The sequence below is a fragment of the Pleurodeles waltl genome, chromosome 3_1 (genome assembly GCF_031143425.1).
Source record: "Pleurodeles waltl isolate 20211129_DDA chromosome 3_1, aPleWal1.hap1.20221129, whole genome shotgun sequence".
In the NCBI taxonomy this organism is placed as follows: Eukaryota; Metazoa; Chordata; class Amphibia; order Caudata; family Salamandridae; genus Pleurodeles; species Pleurodeles waltl.
The window spans coordinates 2002842588-2002865126 of record NC_090440.1 but is presented as its reverse complement, the minus strand read 5'-3'; the positions used below and the strand labels follow the sequence as shown (position 1 = coordinate 2002865126).

The 22539-nt window shown below is 45.8% G+C and overlaps 1 long non-coding RNA gene across 1 annotated transcript in view; it reads right to left on the bottom strand.

Annotated features, from left to right (window-relative positions):
* Positions 1 to 7409: 7409 nt before the first annotated feature.
* The window catches only part of LOC138285918 (uncharacterized), a 76124-nt gene continuing 60994 nt past the window's right edge, over positions 7410 to 22539 (bottom strand). The window contains exon 2 of the long non-coding RNA XR_011201662.1: positions 7410 to 7946. This is a non-coding gene — a long non-coding RNA (uncharacterized lncRNA). The remainder of the gene's footprint in view (positions 7947 to 22539) is intronic.

Below are 22539 nucleotides of genomic sequence, written 5' to 3'. Positions count from 1 at the left end.
CTGTTCCCATTCAATACATTCTCAATACTGCCTTACTGTAGTCCTTGCATTATTATGACGTGTGTCCGGTGCCGTTGTTTTTCATCTGCAGCTGGTTGTGTGTATGGTGTGTGTGTGAATGGTGTGTGTTGTGCGTGTGTGTCACTCTCCTTTTCCTCCCTCCCTCCCTTGTGTGCTAGGCCGCTGTACTCACCGTCTTCGTCAGTGTTGGTGTTCCAGGTGGAGCATGGCATAGAAGAGTATCGGGAAGACTTGAAGTTCCGGTTCCATGGCGGCGTTGATCTTCTCTGTGTCTCTCTTGGTGAGTCCTTGGTCTTCTGTGATGTGTTTCCGCCAGGCTTTTGATGGCGTTGGTACCGCGCCAGAAATCATGGCGGATTGCAGTGTCATGATATGGTGGGCAGTACCTAGTCTTCCGCCTGGCTGTTGGTGGCTACCGCCATGGTACATGGTGTAAACGCCCTGGCGGATGGTGTGGTACATTGGCTGTCTAAGGGAGCCTGTTGGCGGTATTATCAGCACTTTAACAGTCACCACCAATGTCATAATGACCACCTATGTGTCCAGATACAGTCAGCACCACCTTTCACTTGCCAGAAGGGCTACGATCAGTGGATTTGTTGTTAACTCAAGAGCAGACTGCTAGAATGTGCTTCACCAGGATGATGCACACACATAGCACGAGGGTGCTCCTGGTAAAAGGACTTAAGAATGGAGCCCATGTGTCCAGTGCATGCAGGCGCCTGCACTGGCTTCCTAGAAGAGCGAAGGAAAAATTCAAATATGTGTGCCTCATCCTAATATGGTGGCATAGTCTGGCCCAACATATCGCCAACATAAAAGTACTCCCTTTCAGGCAGTCACAGGCTTGAAATGCCAGGACAAAACATGTTTACCTCAAGACCCTTTTGGAAATCAGTAGGAGGAGGAGGGTGAGGAGCTTAGTGACGTGTTCTGAAGCTCTGTGTGTTGTGTCATAAAACTGCCAGGGATAGTGACTTCATGTCTTATTCACACATGAAGATATCAGAAGATTGAGCCATTTCGTACCATTAGACCCTCTATACCCTCTTAGTAGCTACTGGGGGCTTAGGAGAATGGCAATAAGTAGAAACTACAAATAGTAAATAGGACTCTTACTTTTTAGGTTGAGCGCACAATCGCTTTGACCTGTTGTAAGTATTGTGGGCTTTTAACTACGCCCATGGCACACCCATCACTTTCACTCGGCTTGCCTTTCAAAAATCCTTTGTTATCATTGGTAAATGCTTTACGTTTTCCCCTCCTTGGGGCAGTTTAGTTACCACCTTGCAGACTGCCCCGTTACATGGATAATTGCACCATTCCCGATATGTTTGACTGCGAGCGAGCTCCTTTTTCTTTTTGTTTCTCTCCTTCGCGCTGATGGCGGCTGTGGCGCTTTGAATCGGTTTGCTTATGTCAACTGTTTTACTTTTCATTATCAATTTAAGTGGGAAGAAAAGTCCAGTTAGGAATTAACAACCTAATAGCTGTAACTCGAGCAAACGCGAGACCTATTACAATGCAAATGCTTGTTGTTCCTGCTGCTGCCTTAATGATTCCTGAGACGAGAGGGAGCAAGTGAAGTCTTAGCTCTACCAAAGGGCAAGATGTGGATAGCAAGGTAGCCTTCACTACCCCTCTTAGCTTCTGAATCTGGAAAGTACAACCAAATGAACTGCTTACTGAGGAGCTTAGGGCTCAACAGAAGGTGTTTCTTTAACACAGTTTGTCCATCATTCAACTCTAGCATGACAGCATCGAGCCGTGACTTGTTCCATACAGCTGGACTATGGATGTTTTCTAGATTTCACATCCACACCCTGACATTCATGTTTAATACTAGGTCAGTGTGAGACTAGCAACATTGGTATATATTACCTTTTCGAAGACTGATAGTGTTTTTACAACTACAGTTGGGCATTTTGTGCAGCCTGCCACCTTCCACACTGTGGCAGAGTCATTCGCTGTGGGAAAGATATTTATGTACCAAATGACAACCTTTCATTGGGGGATTTGGGTGAGAAAGTGTTACAACACTGGGAGGTACCCAGCAAAAAAAGTGGCGGGCCCTGCTAAAAAAGACCGACTGAAGTTCAGGAAACATGAGACTCCTGCATGTCTAGTCCATGATGCTGTAGCCTAGAGTCTACATAGTGCTGTCAATAACAGGTGGCACCATCACTTCCTAAGCCAGTTTCTCAGATATACAAGCATGAAAGTCTCAGTCAGGGCCACTAGGAGAAGAACTAGAGGAAGAGGCTCTAAAAGGCATGAGCGGATTTCAGTACCAGATGTATCAACCTACCGAGTTCTCTCTCAGTAGGGGTGCACATCGCGATGGGCCACTCTTTATGAGCGAGCACAAAGCGCTCCGTCCCATTCTGTAATCTGTCTTTGGGCTTCCAACCACGCCCATGTCACATCAGTCACTTACTTTGGTTCGTGGGCTTGCCTTTTAAAATCCGCTTGATTTCATTTGTGAAAGGCATGTATACCTCATGCCTTTTCTGGTGTTTAGCCCACGTACACAGCACCGGTAAACTACTAAAAACATACGAGGCTCGATGTTTTCAGCATGGTTTCGGGACTACTTTATCTGTTTATTTTCCACGCAGCTCTGCATTTTACATAGTGCGATCGAGCTGCGTTTTTTTTTCTTTACAAAGCTAATACCTTTAACTCGAGCAAATGCAAGACCTGTTGCATTGACATTGCTTGTTTATTTATGTTATGGCCTATCGCTGGATTAATCATAATCCAAAAAACTGCCCACCCGCCATGGTGCTACCAAACTTGCACTCATGTGATATTGTATTGTTGCACTTATAACGCTTCATGCATGACAAGGCACAGACGTGTGATGGGTGATGGGCAGTGTACAGCACCGAAGGGGTGTGCCTGGTTGTGAGAGTGTTTTAGTTGCAGACTGGCCTCTGAGGGAAGTGTTTTTGTATTGCGCATGAGTGACCAGAGAGTTGCTGTTAATACTCTCAGGTCGTTGTGCCTAGGCATGTAATGTGACGAAGATGAAAACAAATGCTTCAAAACAGAGTAGATTTAGAAGGATTTGAAGATTTAGATATGAATCATTGTAAAATTCAAAATTTCACTTGATGAATTGAGGTTTTTGAAAATGGAAGCGAATTTGCCACGCATATGAAAAACTTGAAATAATGTCTCAAGAAATGGGTGCGAGTCTGGCTACAAAAAAATAATTTGAAGATCTTATAAAATGTGAATGACAGAATCTGAACTACAAAAACAAAGTATTGTACAATTAAAAGCAAATTTCAGAGAAAGTTTTCATTTAGTTTCAATAGTTGTCATTGCATTTTCTCTGAACAAGACAAAGGAAAGTTAAACCTTGTTTACTGTCGGTGGATGCAGCCAACAGAAAACAATTCCCACATATCCTCCAAATTTGTCTCCGCTCCAGGCCACCTCCATCCATTAGAAGACAGTTGTAAGCCACCAGTCCTCCAAGGATCCAGTAGAGATAAATTGCAGGATTAGTGAAGGATTAGGAAGTCCCAAGGCTCGCAAAGTTTGTGGACACGTCCTGCCCATAAAGTCCTTGTTCAATTAAAAGATAACTAGGAGCTATGATTCAGCAAGAGTTTAGATGTATCAATGAGGTCATAGGCCAGTTTCTCGTGCCCCAAGAGATGCCACACTTTATGGAGCCAGAGGTAGTACGTTAGCATGACGTGTTTCCACATAAGGAGAGGATGGTGTGTTTGGCTGCCAATAAAAGATGAGAGATCTGCTTGCCAGGAGATGACTGGAGTGGGTAGAGGCCCTACCGTGGTCTGCCAAGCAGGGCCAGCTCAAAAAGTTTATCAATCTCTTAACCTTGTATCTGGGAGTTGCCAAGAAGTATTCTGTTCCAGAAATTCCCCAAGTAAGAGCACGAACACATGATGTTTGAGAGGGTACCTGATTCCCCGCAACCTCACCAGCAGGTATCAGCATGGGTGGGATCAATTACATGGAGCCGGGCCAGGGTGAGGTGCCAGCGAAATGGTTTATACAGGATCTCTTTACCTTGAGCATAACCGGCAAAGTTATTATTAAGAAGGAAAACCTTGTGCAATTGTTTGGGTTTAAGTGAGATATTATTAAGGTCTTTTACCCACTGTGTTTGGAAGTACACTTTCCATGTTGTTTTTGGAGAACTGAGGACGCTATAGATTTTGGAGACCAGGTCCTTAGTGGACGTAAGGCACTGGAGGAATTTTTCAAAGGGATGCGAAAGTTCTTGTGGTGCCGGATTTGTTGTGACATTGCACAACCCAGTGCCTGATATGAAAATAGTGGAAACGCTCAGATTCTGAGGGCCCGTATTTGAGTTTGATGTCCTTGAATGACTTCAAATCACCATCCGTGTAGAGGTCTGAAATGTGGAAACAGGACTCAGTGCTCCAGATTCGAAAGCTACAAATGGATATGCCTGGTTTGAAGTATTTGTTATCCACAATAAGCGTATGTGGGGAGGGAAAAGAAGTGATGCATGTTTTTACGTGCAAATGAGTCCCACTCACCAAGCTTGCCTGAGTAACAGGGTGGGCATATAGCAGTCAACCTCTCATACGTTTAAGAACTCATGGCAGTTCACCTATAGGTCTGGCAGCTAGGTTTAGGTCAACATAACACAACTCCTTATCTGTTTCTCTTTTTAACCATTCAAATAAGTAGCGTAGTTGTGAGGATTGATAGTAGTGAGCGAGGTGCAGGACCCTTAGACACCCTCCCTGCTATGGTTCATGCATGTTTTTGTGACAAGTCGTGTACAGCCACCCACTCATATATAATTCATGCAAATCGTTTGGGGCAGGGTCAAGACTGATTTGCATTCAGCTGGGTTCAAACTAAGGTGGCATGGTGGATGAAAAACAATGGATTGGGATTCGGACATAGCAAATGCTAGTGGCTAAGATTAATTCAAATATTCCAACAATTACCTTGCTCTTGCTGCCCTATTTGTGATGGGTACGCCCAAACGTGGGTCAATTGGTCACTGGAACCAAGCAATATTTGGATGGTGAGCTCAAATAAGAGCTTGTATTCTGGTTCAGGGAAAACTGATCGGGCTGGACTGTTCCTATTGGAGCAGATCAAGATTGATTTGCACATAGCTGGGTCCAAACTGAGGTGGATGGTGTGCTTAATTATAATGGACTAGGACACAGACCAGAGTAATTACCGGTGGCTGGGATTAATTCACGTATTCCATCCATCACTTTTTGTATACTTCAGTGTGTTGCTCTATGTGGGATGGGTGTGCCCAGATGTGAGTCCTCTGCACAATGTGCCACTGGAACAAAGTTATACCTGGTTGATGAGCTCTAATAAGAGCGAAACCAGTCCTGGGTTGCTTGTGCCCTGGTTCAGGGAGGACGTGACCCAGCAGTTCGGGCTGGTCTGTTCTCACTGGAGCAGGGTCAATACTGATTTGCCTATGGCTGGGTCCAAAATGAGGTAGCATGGTTAGCAAAATCATACATGTCAACCCTCCTGATTCAGAGGGGAGACCACCAATTTCAAGGATAGACCCTTGCCTCCTGATTCTTGCATGCAGAAATCTTATTCGGCTTGCTGAATCATGGTGTAATGGAAACAAGGCAAAAGTGGAATATTGATGCCTGTCATGAATGCTCTTATCTCCCCCTCCAAAAATTACCTCTGACATAAAAAAAAGAATTCTTTGTAATTCATTCTTGGAAGGGGAGATTAGAGCGTGCAACAGGCCTCAACATTTTATTTTTCTCAGTTTTACATGGTGCTTACAAAACAGAGTTTAGAACTCTGTTTTTTTGTACTGTTTCAAACTGCCAAAATTCAAATGCCTTTCAAATGCCTGCTCTAAAATGTTTCCATATATGCAAAATGACCATGGATGGGATGTGGCCCAAGAAATTACCAGTGGCCAGGGGTTTACCATCAGTGGTGTTGTGTACAGTACCATTGCTATCTCTGATCCCAATGATAAGTCTCAGGGTCTAGTACACCTGCAGTTTAGATGCTAACATGGTGTCTGGTTTGTTTCACCCCTCATGGAAGTGAGCCCCAGTCTGGTGAGGATGTAGTTAGCTTTATCTAGTTCAAATGTGCAGAGTTGGCCTCTCATTGCAAGCAGTTTCTGCCAGATCTTGTGGGAGGGAGGCGCTTCTGCTGCTGTTCACGGTCCACTAGATCAGTGTTCAGGTGAGTTCTAGCAAGTTTGTGTTTGTTTTTGAGGCAGTTTCTTTTATAAAGTTTCCCCAATTGACAGCCTTAAATGCATCCCTGACCACACATTTAACAATGTCCCTGATGCCATACAGGGTAAAATATTCCACAAGTTTCTCCTGGACCTCAGCCAGAACCACTGGATCCTGGGGGAGGGAGTCGTTAAACCACTGGGAGTTCCCGGATCGCCCAGGCAGGGTCAGTCCCATTGAAGAGCAATAGCTAAGGGACCATGATCAGAAAGAATCTGGGAGAATTAGTCAGCATCTAAAAGAGTGTTCAAGCCTTGTGTTTAGAGAAATGAGGTCAATTTGAGCATATGTGCGGTACACTGCTTAGTGGTGAGAGTAATCGATTGTGAGGGGGTGTCAAGTTCACCATGCATATATGAAGCATAAGTCTGCAAGTCATGTGCATCCCTCTGGAGATAATATGGGGTTACTCCCCGATCCAGCTGTGATCCGTCTTGAGCTGCAGTAAGGGCCATGTTAAAGTTTGTCCCAACTATCAAGGGGCCCTCTGCAAAGGCTGTGATGATCGGTAGTCTGTTCCTTAAGAGAGATTCTTGGCTGGAGTTGTGGGCATAAATAGAAGCAATACAAAATGGTTGAGTATCCCAGAGGTCATTGACCACCACCCATCTATAATTTTTACCTGTTTGAGGTTGTGTACAGTAAAAACGTGACGTAAGGCAGGAGTCAACAAGGATTGTGACTCCTGCCTTTTGGAAGCAAGAAGAAGAGTGGTACTGGAGTGGAAATATGCAAATTGAGTCAACGAGTATCCGCCCTCAGGTGATGAGTCTCCTGAAGGAGGCAGATAGGAGAACCCATCGAGTTATGTTCTTCTAAAATACCTAGTAGTTTGGAAGATTAGTGGTCATGATGGGTTGGTGGTGTGAGAAGTACATAATATTTGGTATTATGAGCCACAAAAAAATCTGTAACTGGTTTGAAGTTACTGCTCTTAGCAAGCTTGGCCACTGAAAGGTTCTGAAAGAGAAAACGTTGTGTGCCATTGAAAGAGATAGGGCCCCCCTGCCTCGCCTTGGCCATAATCGATTTCTTCCCTGCAAAACAATGGATATGAGTGAGAACATCTGGCATACGTTTTCCAACTCTTTGGAGAGGGATAACTCTGTGAGCTCTATCCGCATGTATAGGGTCACCTCAGCTTTATTCAAGGATAGTGTTGAAGAGGTCACAGAGGTATTTTAAAAAGGTCAGTATCTGCAACAGTGGTCAGTATTCCTCTCATATAAATATAATTACACAAAGACCTGTTCTGAAGGTCTTGATACTTCTTGTGCAAGAGGACATGTTGATCTTCGAGTTGAAGGATGTGCTGTGCAGGATCTCATATTCTTCGCTGAGCTTGTCAATGGAGGTTTCAGTCTGTGTCATCCTCTCCCCAATGTCATGTACATCTTGCTGGATGTCACACTGTTGGAGGTCAATTTTAACCTCTTTAATGTCGTCTTGGAGTACCTGAAATAGCTGGAGGAGCAGATCTTTGGTAATAGACTGTGACTGGTCCTCCTGAGAGCCACTAGACCCTTTTGATGCAGTTAAATGTGATCATCATCTTTCGATTTGCATAGGGAAGACTGTTAAAGAAGGCCTTGATGTAGAGTCCTTCTTGCCCTGTCCTTCAGTCCGATTGAAATGGATCAGTGATCCCAGCGCTCCTGGCACCTGTGAAATACATGCAAAATACAAGGTAGTTTAATGGAATTATGCCTTAAGCTCCAGTTTTACAAGCTCAAATGCAGATACTATAGTGGGATTTTCACAGAATTTTATATTTCAGCAAAATGTAACTCAACCTCAAATGAAACATTCAGTAACTATTGACACTTTTTCACAATTTGCAGGTACACTCAGAGGTTCTTAAGGACAGAGTCAGGCACAATTATGGTGCATGAGGGGGGTGAAGGATTGTATGCTTGGTGATGGCATAGAGGCAGACCAGAATGGCCTATGTGTAGAAGGAGAAGCTAACAGCCATCCTGTATCATTTTTGGTTCATACAAGTGCAACCCGTTCCAGTTAGACCAGTGAAAGCTCCAAATCTCTCCCTGTTGGACCTGGCCCTTTTTGCAAGGTTATCCCTAAACATTTTGCCTTCTTCCTCCTATTTTTTCTGGCCTGTTTTTGTTGGCTTTAGGACTCTGGGCACTTTACCACTTCTAGCCAGTGCTAAAGTGCATATACTCTCAGTCTAAATTGTATTGGTGATTGGTTTATCCATGAATGGCATATTTGATTTACTATTAAAAGTCCCTAGTAAAGTGCACAGTATGTGCCCAGTGCCTGTAAATCAAATGCTACTAGTTGGTTTGTAGCACCAATTGTGCCACCCACATGAGTAGCCCTGTAAACATGTCCTGGGAGTGTGGCCTAACACTGCTGTAAGATAGTGGAGTTTTAGCCGAGCTCCACCAGTCGGAGCGCCTGCATGCTGCCCGGACTTGGCCTAGGTTATTGACCAGCCAGGGGGGCACAAAAATGTACGTCAGCACCAAGATCCGTGGTGGCAGGGGCTGAAATCCCACTGCGGTTCCTGACACGCGGGCCCAGGAGGAAGACTGCCCGAGTTGGGCTTGTGCTGCTGGATCGCCCTCAGTCCCGCAGTCCCATGATGGTGATCACCACTGTGCCGGACTGAGCCGGCAGCGGGCTTGTCTACATCACATCACGGTCCCGGGTGGTCCCAGTGGGCCCAGTGGGTCCCATGATGCTGCTCGTCGAACTGGGGATAGCCGGGGGAGCACACTGACACCTCCTTGAGGCAAGTGCTAGCTTTCCCTCAAAGCTGCTGCAGTGCAGTGGAAGCTCTCTCCATCCCAAGAAAGGGATGGCCAGATGAGCTGGACATGATGGCAACGTTCAATATAGTGCCCAGTAAGTACGGAGAAAAGCCTGATTGCTTGAACCTGGGCCCACCCTGCTCGCTCAAAAATTTCTTAAACTGCTGCGCCCAGGGCAATTACTTTGCATGGCACACCATTAGACCACCACTGTAGGACATGAGCACTACTACCAAACAGCGCATGGTGCGGTGGCGTCTGGTCTCTATGCTTGGGCTTTCCTCCTGATTATTTCTGCGATCCACTTGGCATCGCTGTCGTTCCATTCTGGTCCTGATTTGCTGTGTGCCTGTGACGTTTACACGACACAAAGGGCAAGACCGACGCTAAACAACGTAACCTCACCGTCGATTCCAAAAGACAATCACGTCAACTAGCTCCACCAACCACTCAGTTTCCTGAAGGAGAGGGGGAGATGCTTCCCCAGAGGAAGACCTAAAATTAATTCTCCTGGAAGTGCGCAACACTCTTGCCGCTACTGATGGCAAGTTAGACTCTCCGACCAGGCGCATAGAGAGCATGAAAGACCGACTGGATACACATCAAACGTGCCTCACTGATGGTGAACAGGGTATCTCAGGTTTTGAAGACACACACCTGCAACAAGCGAAACTTCTGGAAGAGATTAAATTGGAACTGCGCAAAGTCCAACTAAAAAATGAAGACTTAGAAACCAGATCTAGGAGAAATAATGTACGCATTGTGGGCATTCCAGAAACCACATCAATGGGGCGCACTGAAGACTATATTGAGAATCTGCTCCTCAAGCTGTTTGGCGCTGAGAAATTCTCCCAATCCTTTGTCATTGAGAGGGCGCATAGATTCTTAGCTCCTCGGCCGATTCCAGGTGCTCCTCCCAGGCCCATTATTGTGAAGTTCCTTAACTATAGGGATAGAGACCAATTACTCCACCTGGCCCGAGAGGCACGGGAAGTCAGACATGAAGGAATGCACCTCACTTTCTTCCCTGATTTTACACAATCTGTGCAAGATGCTCGGCGAAGTTTCACCCAGTCAAAAAGAAATTGCAAGAGCACGGCATTACGTATGCCATGCTTTATCCAGCGAGGTTGCGCTTTTCATGATGAGGCAAACAAAAGATCTTTACTGACTCTTTGGCAGCACTCTTATTCCTACAGAAGCACCGTCCGCCTCAGGGCACCTCATCTCCGTGTAAAAGTGGAATAATTGGCCACTAGATTTGTTTGTCCCCCTCCCAGAGGTCTCCGGTCAGATGTGTTGGTCGATTAAACAGTACCCTATACGCAGTCATACTGACAAATGACCCGACTCAGGCCACAGGGCTCTTGTACCATGTTTTGCTGTACTGGCTAGTTCTCTGTGTTTCAGGATGTTAACCACCGAGATCCGTCTTTTATGGCTCCTGATGATATGGTGATTTTGCTGGTAGTTCCTGCCTTATCAGTGCTATGGCTGCCCCCTGCCTAACGCAATGTTATCTGCAGAGCTACCGGATACTTATATCAGTTTGTGTTTTCTTTGTGGAATAGTCTTATTAAAAATGTTTTGGGGGTTCACTGGGAGATTGGGTCCTAGTGTGGGAGGGAAGGGTGGAGGAGGGTGGGAGTGTTTGTTCTGATTTTAAGTGGGCAGCTCCATGTGACAAATGGCTGAGATCTCAGGCACATGTTCGTACCTTGGCGGTGCTTATGCCTCTTGAAGGGGGATACACCTAACCGTGAGGTACTAGTTTTAACATTTATCACTTGGAATGTCCGGGGGTTTAAATAACCTTTGCAAATGCCACCCGGTCCTTGCTTAACTTGATCGCCACGATGTAGATGTCATTTACCTGCAAGAAAGACATTACATGCCGGAGAGAGGGACGACCTTACCCAATTCATAGGGTCCCTACCAATACTTTGCTTCTAATGCGTCCTATTCCAGTGGGTTGGCCAGAATCATTCGAAAGAGAGTCACCTTCCATCTTATCGGGACAGTAGCAGATCCGGACAGACAATATCTAATACTCCAAGACCTTATCAGGCATGCACAGGTCACACTGCTCACCACGTATGGTTCTAATGTTGATTGTCCAGACTTCTTTCATACGATCCCAAAACAGTGCCAAGCAGTGAACCCTGGTACCATCATCTGGAGGAGACCACAATTTGGTATTGAACACAGTCCTAGACCGTTTGGACCATCACGAGCGCTGCTTGAGTAGGGCTCATGTTGCATTTTTAGACACTATGGTACAATTTGATATGCTGGACACTGAGCGTGAATTACATGGCATGTCCTGGGAAAATATGTTCCCCTCTTCAGTGCATGACACTCCTTTGCATCTCAACGTTTGGGTGGATACACAGGATGTGGTGGGATGGACACATGAGGTGAGGCATCTATCCAGAGTTTTGTCTGATCACTCCCTGGTAGTTTTGATGTTCACCTTGCCCACTACCTGGAGGAAAATGCCGCTCTGGAGACTTCAACCCAAGATGCTGCTCGATGCAGTATTTAGGGAAGAAAATCTATTATGCAATTTTGTCCTATATTGCTTGAAACAAAGGCACTGTCACCACAGTGGCGACTTTTTTGAAGGCATTGAAAGCTGTTATCTGGGGCAAGTGTATTGCTAAGGGGCATGGCGTCCTTAGGATCCATCACAGTGAGACTTGCAAGGCTAGAAACAGAGCTTCATAGTCTAAAGCTCTGTTACGAGGAGACTAGTGATCAATGCCTATTAAAATTCAGTGAAAAAACTTCTAATGGAGTTCCGGGAGGAGGTGGATAGAGAGGTGAAGATCCTCAGAAAATACACACAGGCACAGAAATATGGGGAAGGTGACAGGTCAGGGCATACACTCACTATGTTACTTAAACCTTGGTCTGCGAACTATATTCATACAGTTGACACTCCTGATGGGCATTCTCAGCACACCCCCGAGGAAATAATGCAGGAATTTGTGGCCTTCCACCACAGGTTGTACACTTCTTGCATACAAGCTACTCCAGAGGAGATGAGAACATATTTGCGGCGGGTTACGCTGGCATGGATACATCAGTTGCACCGGGAGGCTTTATGCCAACCCCTAACACTCATGGAGATTAAACAGGTTATTTTGCAACTTTACAAACGGGAAAGCACCAGGGAGTGACGGACTTCCAGTGGAGTTTTATAAAACGTATGTGCATGAGCTGGCACCTATATTACTAGATGTGTATACTGAGGCATTCTAGAAGGGCACAGTTCCCCTGACATTGAGAGAATCTACCATAATCACACTCCTCAAGCCAGATAACCCCCAACATAAATACGACTCATACCGCCCCCTATCTCTGATAAATTTAGACAGTAAGATCCTTGCCAAACTACTGGCAAAACATTTGCTGCCCTTGATACCTGCTCTGACTGGGACCAGTCTGGTTTCATACTGGGCTGCTCTGCGGTTGACAATCTCTGCTCCCTGTTTGCAATAACACATGAGCCAGACCACCGTTTTGCCAGTGATATCAACATTTCTAGATGCCGCTAAAGCGTTCAATACTGTTGAGTGGCCCTTCCTACTTACAATGCTCACTAGAATGGGACTGGGTGGGTCATTTGTGACACGGGTGCAGCTGCTATATATACGACTCCATTGGCAAGATTGCAACCTGTCAGAACCCTTTGCGATTGGACAGGTGTGATTGGACAGGATACGCAACAGGGATGCCCCTTGTTGCCCCTCCTTTTCGCTGTCACTGTAAACCAATGGCTTGTGCCCCATGCAAATGTAATCATAAACGGGGGGTAAACCTGGGGTTCTGCTATAAATTACACTCCATGTATGCCGATGACGCGATGCTGGTGATTAGGGACCCAGACACTAACTTGAATCCCATTATACAGGAGATAAACAATTATGGTCACTGATCTGATCTCCAGATAAACTGGACCAAATCAATAATATTCCCCCCTAACAGCTGCCACCATTAAACCTGAAATCCCCTATCTTTTGCAATGGCGGACTGACCCAGTTAGATACTTGGGCATTTTTTATTACACAGATATTCCCACTATTCTAAGGACAAACTATAGGACATATATGGAGAAACTACAATCACATATTGATAAATGGATAACCGTTCCCCTTTCACTTGCGGGAAGGGTGGCCCTAATGAAAATGGTCATCCTTCCCAAATTGCTCAACTTATTCCAGAATATCCCAGTGCCCGTAAACAAAGCCTTTTTGGCTCAGCTGCATTCCCTTATGATCAGATTGGCTTGGGCAAGCAGACAGCCTCGTATTGCTTGGGATACTTTACAGCTCCCATACCAAAAGGGTGGGTTCACAGCTCCTAATTTTGAAGTGCAAATATAATACATTCATCACTGGTTCCATAACAGTAGACACGCCCCCCACGTGATCACTGAGAAGGATTGACGAGCCCCACCCCTCTCCCGGCGGTCCCATTTGTTCATCTTCCCAGGCCAACCCAAGAAATTACCACAGTGTGCTGCACAGTTTGGGCATGGAACAGACTAGCTGCTTTGTGTAATGTTTCCTTCATTTACTCCAAACACGTGCCCGTTAGGCATTCTTATAGGTTGCAGTTGGAAAACGCTTCTGGGGTCTTACAGTCCCGGTGGAAAAGCACTTCCTTACACTAGGAGATTTATTTAATGCAAGCAAATTCAAAACGTATCAGGACTACATGGGTGACTCCCTGGCCACTATGGGAGAAGTGCTCACTTATGCTAAACTTGCACTTGAAGCCAAATGTATTTTTTTAATGTTTCCAGGGGAACCCCTGGAATGGTAAATTATGACCATTCTCCTAACTAACCCACAGTCCTCCAAACTCCTCATCATCATAACACTTCATTCGGTCCATCTTATGACCATAAAAGCACATAAAATACAGCATTAATCACAAATTAATACACACACAATGTTTACAAAAAAAAAGATGAGCACCCAGGAGAAAGAAAGAATTAAAAAAACAGCCTACAATGTCATGCCCCTATCTAGCACCAATAAATCTTCCTTTTATAAAATGTATAATATAATGATCGTTTCTAGCTAAACGTCCTTAAGGATGCAGCTCTAGGTACCATATGTTTTCCTGAGTTTAATGGTAGACCTAATGTAACTCACAACGGAAAAACATATTTCCGGCGTAGCAGCAGATTGCAGATATCTTAAATCATCTTTGTGAGATTTAAAGTGCACATGCTCTAAAACGGGGCAAAGAAAATCAGCCCGAAACTCTGAATACAGTTTATAAAAAAGGATAAAATGCATTGTTGATTGCATTGAAACACCATTGCATGGGCAACGTGAAAGGAAAGCTACTCTCGAGCCCGCTGTCTGGAAAGCAACTAAAGGATGTATTAAGTGCAGCCTTAACCTTGTGAGTTAAAATCTATGTTGGGAATTAGTTAGCTCTGTCAAGTACTCCTGCCCAAACTGTTAGAGAGCTGCATGTAATGTAGGACAGAAACCATCTTAAGTGACCTGGCCATACGACCTTCATCTTTATAAGACAGATACATTTTTTAAATAATTTCCTCAATTTGAGGCCGTGTCCCTTCAGGAGAATCAAAAGGTTGATTCATCCCAAGACTACACAAATTACTTTTTACGTAGGCCACGGGATAGTGTGCCAATTATCCAAATTCAAGCAATCCATAATTACTTTCCGGGAAAGTCCCACCTTAGGGGTACTCCAAATTTTGGCCCAAAGCAACAGAGGAGCCAAACCCACGAAATCTTTCAAATAGTCCATTCCAAGTTCAAAGTGGGAAATAAGGCTTGCCGTGCTTTGCGGTATTGCTAGGAGGCGACAGGAACTTGTTCTCTATTACTTGCAACTTGCCTGGCTTAGTTAGCACAGCCCCAAAAACTTGCACCGTAGACGCCTAATGAAAAGCATTTACTCTTATACAACTGAATCAACTCCTTAGTTGGTTTACAGCCCAACTGATTAGCAAATCTAAACAACTCATCACAGGGTGCCCCCCATTTTGAATGCTCTTTGCCCAATTAGCCTCTCCCATGAACCACATGCATCAAATAAAATACCTAGATAACTCAAAGCAGGGACTTTTGAAATTAGGGTTCCTCCAATATGAACATTTTTGGTTTTGGTTAATTTGGGACCATATGTCAGAACAAATGATTTCTGATGATTGACCTTAACATTTAATTTACTTATAAAATCATTAAACCCGGTTAAAAGATTTTGAAGACCATTTGCGCTTAATGCCAAAAGAACTGCATTGTCTGCATAGCGGAGGACTGGAATTGTCTGTGCACCAACTCATGGTATGTATTTGCTATAAGATTCTAAAACAGTGCCTAAAGAGTTGATATATATTAAAAACAGAAATGGGGCAAAAATACATCCTTATCTTATGCCTCTGGAGAACCTAATAGGTTTAGTACACTCCCCGTCAAGAGTATAACGCACCTTGGTGTATATGTATTCGTATGAAGGCGCTATAGCAACATCATCAATGTGGAATCAATTCCTGCCTGACTAATGAAGTCTTATAATATTCTATAATACACTAAGTCAAAAGCACAGGAGAGGTCCATAAAAGCCATGTGAAGGGCACCCCTCCTGGTTTTGACAAATTTGCCCCAGATAAGAGTCAGGTTCAAAGCCTGCTCTACCGACTCTAAACTGGGTCTGGGTCTGGCCCTCCAAACTCGTATCTCGGATGTACACTGCAGAAATGGACTACTGGGTCCCAAATCTCCATAGGACACGCCGTGCATGGGAGGATGATCCGGGGGCAGGACATAACAGATGTGTAATGGAGTTTCTATTGTTAACAAACTAAAGAGGTGTCTTTCATTTGTGGATTCAGATTGATTCACAACAAATATTCACATAAAGTGTATACTACCCAAAAGGATCTTGCCCAATACTATTCTGATGTTGACACCAAATGCACCCGATGTGGTACCCCAGAGTCGACTTTCCTACATCTAGCATGGACATGCCCCGCGAAAGCCACATTTTGGTCTAAAGTTTTGTCGGCATTACTCAAATTGACTGATCATATCAGTCAACTCACCCCTATGGTAGTGTTACTGGGTTATGTTAAAGAGATTCTGAAAGCGTACCAGAAACTTATTGCACTCACCTTACTGTTGGGGAAACGTAGAGTAGCAATGAGATAGGGCGGTGGCCTTGCCCCGAAGTTTTGTGACTGGCTGAAAGATTTGACATTATGTGAAGAATGGTCAGGGTTATTTGCAGAAACACGGCCGCCGAGGGCCAGTCCATGTGACTTCTAGGGTCCATAATGATCATACTTGCTACAACTGAATCTGAGTTGAATAGATGGGCTACACATGTGGCAATATACTGTACTAGTTCTCCTTGATGTAGGTGGGTGGTGCTACATTTTTCGTGATGATGTATGTCCACCTTATAAGGTACTGTGTTATAATTATATGCTAGAAATGACTGCGCCGCTTCTGTACTTACTATATTGCATTTATAATTTAATGTATGAGAGATCTCCATTATTCAACCGATATTTTGTTACAATATCACATTATGCTGAACTGCTTTGCTGACTTTTTCTGAAAGTGTCTGTAAAATGTTAAATAAACACATTAAGAAAATGTATAAACATTTTTTTTTAAAACATGTCCCATACCTGCCACTGCACTGTCTGTGTGTGCAATTTTAAACTGCCATTTGACCTGAAAATTGCACCCACGTGCCAGGCCCAAACTGTCTCTTTTACCACATGTAGGTCACCCCTAAGCTAGGCCCAAGGCAGCCCCATGGGCAGGGTGCAGTGTATTTAAAAGGTAGGACATGTACTGTGTGCTTTACACGTCCTGATAGTGAAATACTGCTTTTGCAAGGCCTATCTCTCCCATAGGGTAACATGGGGATTGCCATGAAATACCTTTTAAGTGTAATTTCCCATTGGGAGCAGATAGAGATGTGGAGATTGTGGTCTCTGAACTCACAACTTAAAAATACATTTTTGGTGAAGTTGGTTTGTGAATTGTAAGTTTGAAAATGCCACTTTTAGTAAGTGGGCATTTTCTTGCTTAACAATTCTGTGCCTCTGCCTGTCTGAAGAATACATGTCTGGGTTAGGATGACAGTTGTTTGTGCAGTTACTCTAGACAGTCACACAAAGGGAGCTGAGATGTGCCCTGCATATCCTGATGGCCCATCACCATGTTGATGGGTCTTCCTGAGCTAAAGTGTTGGGAGGAGCTGACATTTGCACCTGAATAGGGCTGGTGCCTTTCCTCACACCAGGCAGTCTTCAACCCTTTGGAGTGTGTCTGGGGCCAGGGCAGGCAAAGGCAGGGTCTTGTGCACTGCAAGGACTTCTCTTCAAAATGTGCCTACTTCAAAGACAGAAAGGGACATAAGTAATGGACCTATGACCCCACATAGTTAGAACACTTCTGGACTAAGGACATTCTGCTAGCAAGAAGAGCTGGATGTTGTAGGAGGGACTGCCACTCTGACAGTAGTTTTGCAGTGCTGGCCTGCTGATTGCTGCTTCTGTCCTGGGAGTGAAAGGACTGGACTTTGCTTTTTACATCCTGCTTTCCAAGGTTCTCCAATGGCTTGAACTGAGCTTGCCTCCTGTTAATAAGAAGTCTCAGGGCCATCAAAGACTTCACCTGCCAGCACCTGGGCTCTCCTGCTGATTGTCCAGACTAGTCACGTGGTGCCAAATCCAGTTTCGGGGCCCTTGGAAGTAAGCTCTGGCACACCCAAGAAGAAACTAAGCACATCGACTATAGAGCGACTTCGGAACCAGCACTGCTCTCTGACTCCATGCCACTGCCTGCAAGGGGGCACTGTCCTCACTGAGTGTAACGACCGCGACTTACAACACAGGCCAGACACCGCCGCAGCGCCTCCGAAGTCCCGCTAGAGCGTGAGTCCCGAGTGCTGTGTCACCGACGTCTGTGACACCCGATTCCGACTCTGCCGCAGCACCTGTGGCTCCGTGCTATGATCGCTACACCGATGAGTGGATGCTTTGCATATTGACCTGCTGTATTAATTAACCCCACCCTGTCGTAAGGAACCGATGCCTCGCCACCGATGACGCATCACCTCCCCTACAACTGTAAGGAACCACCGCCTCACCTGCCCTGCCTAGTAGTAAGGGACCGACACCTCACCTCCCCGGTAGCAGTAAGGAACCCACACTGCACCAGCTTCAGCAACGCCTCACTTCCCAGACTCTGTGCAATGTCCTTGTTTCCTCATTGTTTTCCAAGGTATTGTACCCGTCCTGCACTCCCTCGCAAGTGGTGTCGGACTGTTGGAAGCGGCTCCGTCAAGACACCGTGATATCCCCTGTTGGAGCTATTGTGTTTCTACGCTGAATACTAAGATTTAATCTTTGAAAATTCGTATCTTTACTTATGTACGTTGGATTTTTGTTGTTTTGGCCTTGTTTTACTCAGATAAATATTGGCTATTTGTCTGAACTGGTGTGGAGTACTTTTGTGGTGTTTTCAATGTGTTACTGTGTGTGTGTCTGTGTGTGTGTCTGTGTGTGTGTGTGTACAAATACTTTAAGATTGCCTCTGAGATTAGCCTGACTGCTTCAGCCGAGCTACAAAAGGGGGTGAGCAGTGGTTATCTTGGCTGTGTGACTCCCTTAGCCTGACTAGAGTAAGGGTCCCTACTTGGACAGGGTGCAAACCACTGCCAACTAGAGACTCCATTTCTAACTATAACTCTCAGCAAAGAAGTCTATGAAGGGGTCTGGGAGGCAAGGAGACAGCAGCGTAACCGATGAACTTCGGTGCTCCGAGGCCAATGTGATGCAATTTATCCTGCTTACCTCCCATTCAATGAGTGCGGATTAGGTGGGTGGAGACAGTGACTGACCCCAATGAAGAAAAGAGGCTGCTGAGGCAGTAGTGCACGAGGATGAACAAAGCTTCAGCAGCATGGCCTGGAGATAGCCTGACAGTAGAGGCTCACGGGGACAGAACTGGGTTCTGAGTGACAGGAAAGGAGCAGGGCCAGAAGATGGCCAACAACGGCGGTGCACATGGGGGAAGTAGTGGTTAAGAAATAATGGCAGGTTGTGACCGCAGCCCCATCGGTGCCGACCCTGAGTACACCTGGATCACAACCCATCAGTAAGGCCAAACCGTACAAAAAAGAGCCCTGCTGACAGTTCTCCCAGATTGGAGAGAGACGGTGAATATCCTAAACTGGGAGATGAAAAGGAGTGACAATGGTGCATAACAAACCCACGCAGCCGCCAAAAGGAGGGATCACACAAGGTGCAGTAGGGGCACTGACCCAGGACACGCCACAAGCAGTGGCAAAAGGGCTGGAATCTCACACTGCAATAACCCTAGCAGCTAGCAAAGACACTAATGAGGCACTGAAGCGTAAAGTTGAAATAGTAGCCCATGACATGAACCTCCTTAGAGAAGACCACCGGAAACTGGTCAATGGAGTGGTGGTCAAGGAATCGACTCTAATGCAAACTCAACCAACAGTTTTGGACCAGGATGGTCAAATTTTGCGACTGGAAAAATAATTATTGCTGCTACGGGAGAAGGTCAAGGATGCAGAGGGTCACTCACTGAGAAACAATGTCAGGGTGGTAGGCTTCCCAGAAAGAGCTGAGGGCCTGTCAATGTAACTGTTTCTGTAGGACTGGCTTGCCAAGGTGGTTCTCGAGGAGAAACCCTCCAAATGGTTCACGGTGGAGCGGGCCTAACAAGTACTGGGCAAATCGCCACAGCATTGGCCCCCTCCTAGGGTAGTGGTGGCAAGACTTCTGAAGTACAGAGACATAGATGCGATACTGTAGAGGGAGGTAACACATGGGCCCTGGGAGGTGGCAGGGGCCTCGGTCAATCTCTATCTGTACTACACCACAGTAGTACAGAAACAGAGAGAGACGTTTAGAGTGGTTAAAAGGTAAAAACCTTGGATATACAATTTGCATTGTTTTTCCCTGCCAGACTCTGCGTCATGCTGGATGGTGAAATTTATGTTTTCTCCACACCAGCAGAGGCATGGGAGTGGCTGGAATGTCGAGGGTTCCCACCCCCTAATGGGAAGTAGGAAGAGCACTCCACATCGGAATGAAGAGAAGCGCATCAACGCCACATGACGCGGAGGAGATCATTCCAAAGGCCGTCCAGGGATCAGGCGGAGTCTGAGAGGCCAACATGGTGGAGGCACTACACCGGCAATGGACTGCAAATGGGAGCACTAGATGGGACATCCTGGGGAGCAGTGTGGAAAATTGGAGTGAAGAGAAGTCAGAGACTGGAGCCTCAGCCGGGGAGACACTGCCGCCAGTGGTGACACCAATGACTTCAGGGGAAATAGTTTGAACTCAGCCAAGGCCCCAAGTGATAGTAGGGATTACTTTCTTCCCTGACTGGGTAATGGTCCTGGTAAGTAGGGGTATGACTGGAATCTGAGACGATCTTATTATTCCTTACAGACCCCGCCTAGTTGCCACTATCTTCAGAACTTTGGCTAGCGAGGATTAAAACAGGTTTTGGTTTGATGGAGCAAATGACATACCATGAATTAGAGGGACAGCCAGTTATATGACTATGGCACAGTAAGGTAGGGTGGGATGGGAGTTGGGGGAAAGTTCAACGCTTTCTATGTTTTTGGATGGGGGATAGCAATAGAGAGGTTACTGAATGTACAGGGCGATGGCATGTGGTGGCGGCTGAAACACTACAAGTGGGGGTGAGTGCAAGTAATCTTACTTTGTTGACGTGGAACGTCAATGACTTGGGCCATAAAATATATCTATATATAAGGGGGAATCATGCACCAACACTGGGTTTAGGGAAGTAAAAGGTGGTGGGGCATGCAGGGTTCCGGCGGCAGCCAACATAAGTTAAAAATGGTGGGGCAGGTGGAGGGGAACTGGAGGAGCGTGGGTGGGGAGTGCACGGCGGGTTAATAATAAAAAAAAACACTTACCTGGTGCTGCCGGCCGCCTTGTGCTACTCTGCTTCCTTGCCTCATCAGTCCCTGGGACAACATCAAAGACTCTCTGTGCAAACCCCGTGCTGCTCACATGCTATTACCAAACATGAGAGCAGTGCGGGTATTGGCCTGAGTGGGCTGGTTTGCTACTTGCTGAGGCAAAGGGAGTCTGTGCTGTTTCTCCAGCCCAGCTGTCAAATACAGCTAGGTTGGAGAAACATAACTGGGCATGTCTATTTGGCCAGCCTAGAATGGCTAGCCAAACAGACATGTGCAGTTAAGTGCACACTCCACTCACCCCTCCCATGGCCCCGCCCGCCCCTCCCTGCACAGGCTGGCTCAGCCGGCAGCTGAAAATATAAAACATTAGTAAAATATTGTTTTATCCTTCAGCTGCTGGCTCTGAGCCAGCGGCGTGAGGCTCCTTCACCATTGAGGAGGAGCCGTCTCTGCAGGGTTCACCACAGGGTACAGGGGGGTGTCAACATTGGTCAAAAAATCCCTTCTGCTCACAGTGATTAAGGTATGGACAGGTACTATGGGCCACTATGTAGTGATACTGGGAGGGTGAAATGCTAGCTTTGATTAATGTGTACATCCCTGGTAATAGCGGAGGAGACCATAACCCTGCTGGTGGGACCTTTAACATGATAATGGGCTCACAGTTAGACCCAATATATGTTAGAAAAATAGAGCAAACTCATGGGGGAAACTGAGTGAATTTGTTAGGGCACTAGGTCTGGGCGAGATATGGTGATTCCGGAATGACCATGATACGGGGTACTCTTGTTACTCGGGAGTGCACAATTCATATTCCCAAATGGATTATTTCTTCGTGCCCGCTTTGACCCTCCCTAGATTTACATAGGTTGCCTTTAAGCAAGAGGTATATCGGATCACTCCCCACTGGCAATTACTTTGCAAGCCCCATGCTTGAGGAGGATGGGATAGTGCCAGATGGCGGCCTGGAGACTGACTCTTTCTAGAGTCACAGACCTATACTTTACAGAAAACACAGAAGCGGCTTTTGATGCAGTCACCCTGCGGGAGGCCTATAAGGTTACAAGTTATCAGGAGAGATGGCAGATAAACGAAAATGGGAGCAAGATTGTTTGGAGCTGCCAGGATAAATTTGACTCTTAGAGGACAGACAGGCCCTGACCCCAATGGGAGAGTTGAGTCTACAGTTGGTAAGGAAATGGGAGGAATACTGAGCAGTGGCGACCAATGAGGTGAAACAGATGTGCCTCACCCAATAAAGTCGATTGTATGAAGTAGGTGACAAGGTAAGCCAGCTCTTGCCATGTCTAGCAGTGAGAGAATTGAAGAGAGCGCACATTAATGATATGGTGGGTTCAATGGGTAACATGATGTGGTGCAGAGACAATATTGCAGGATCCATGGCAGGATATTTAAGAGACTTTTTGGGGGGAAATTCAACAAGCCAGGACACGGAGATGAGAGAATTTGTCAGGAAC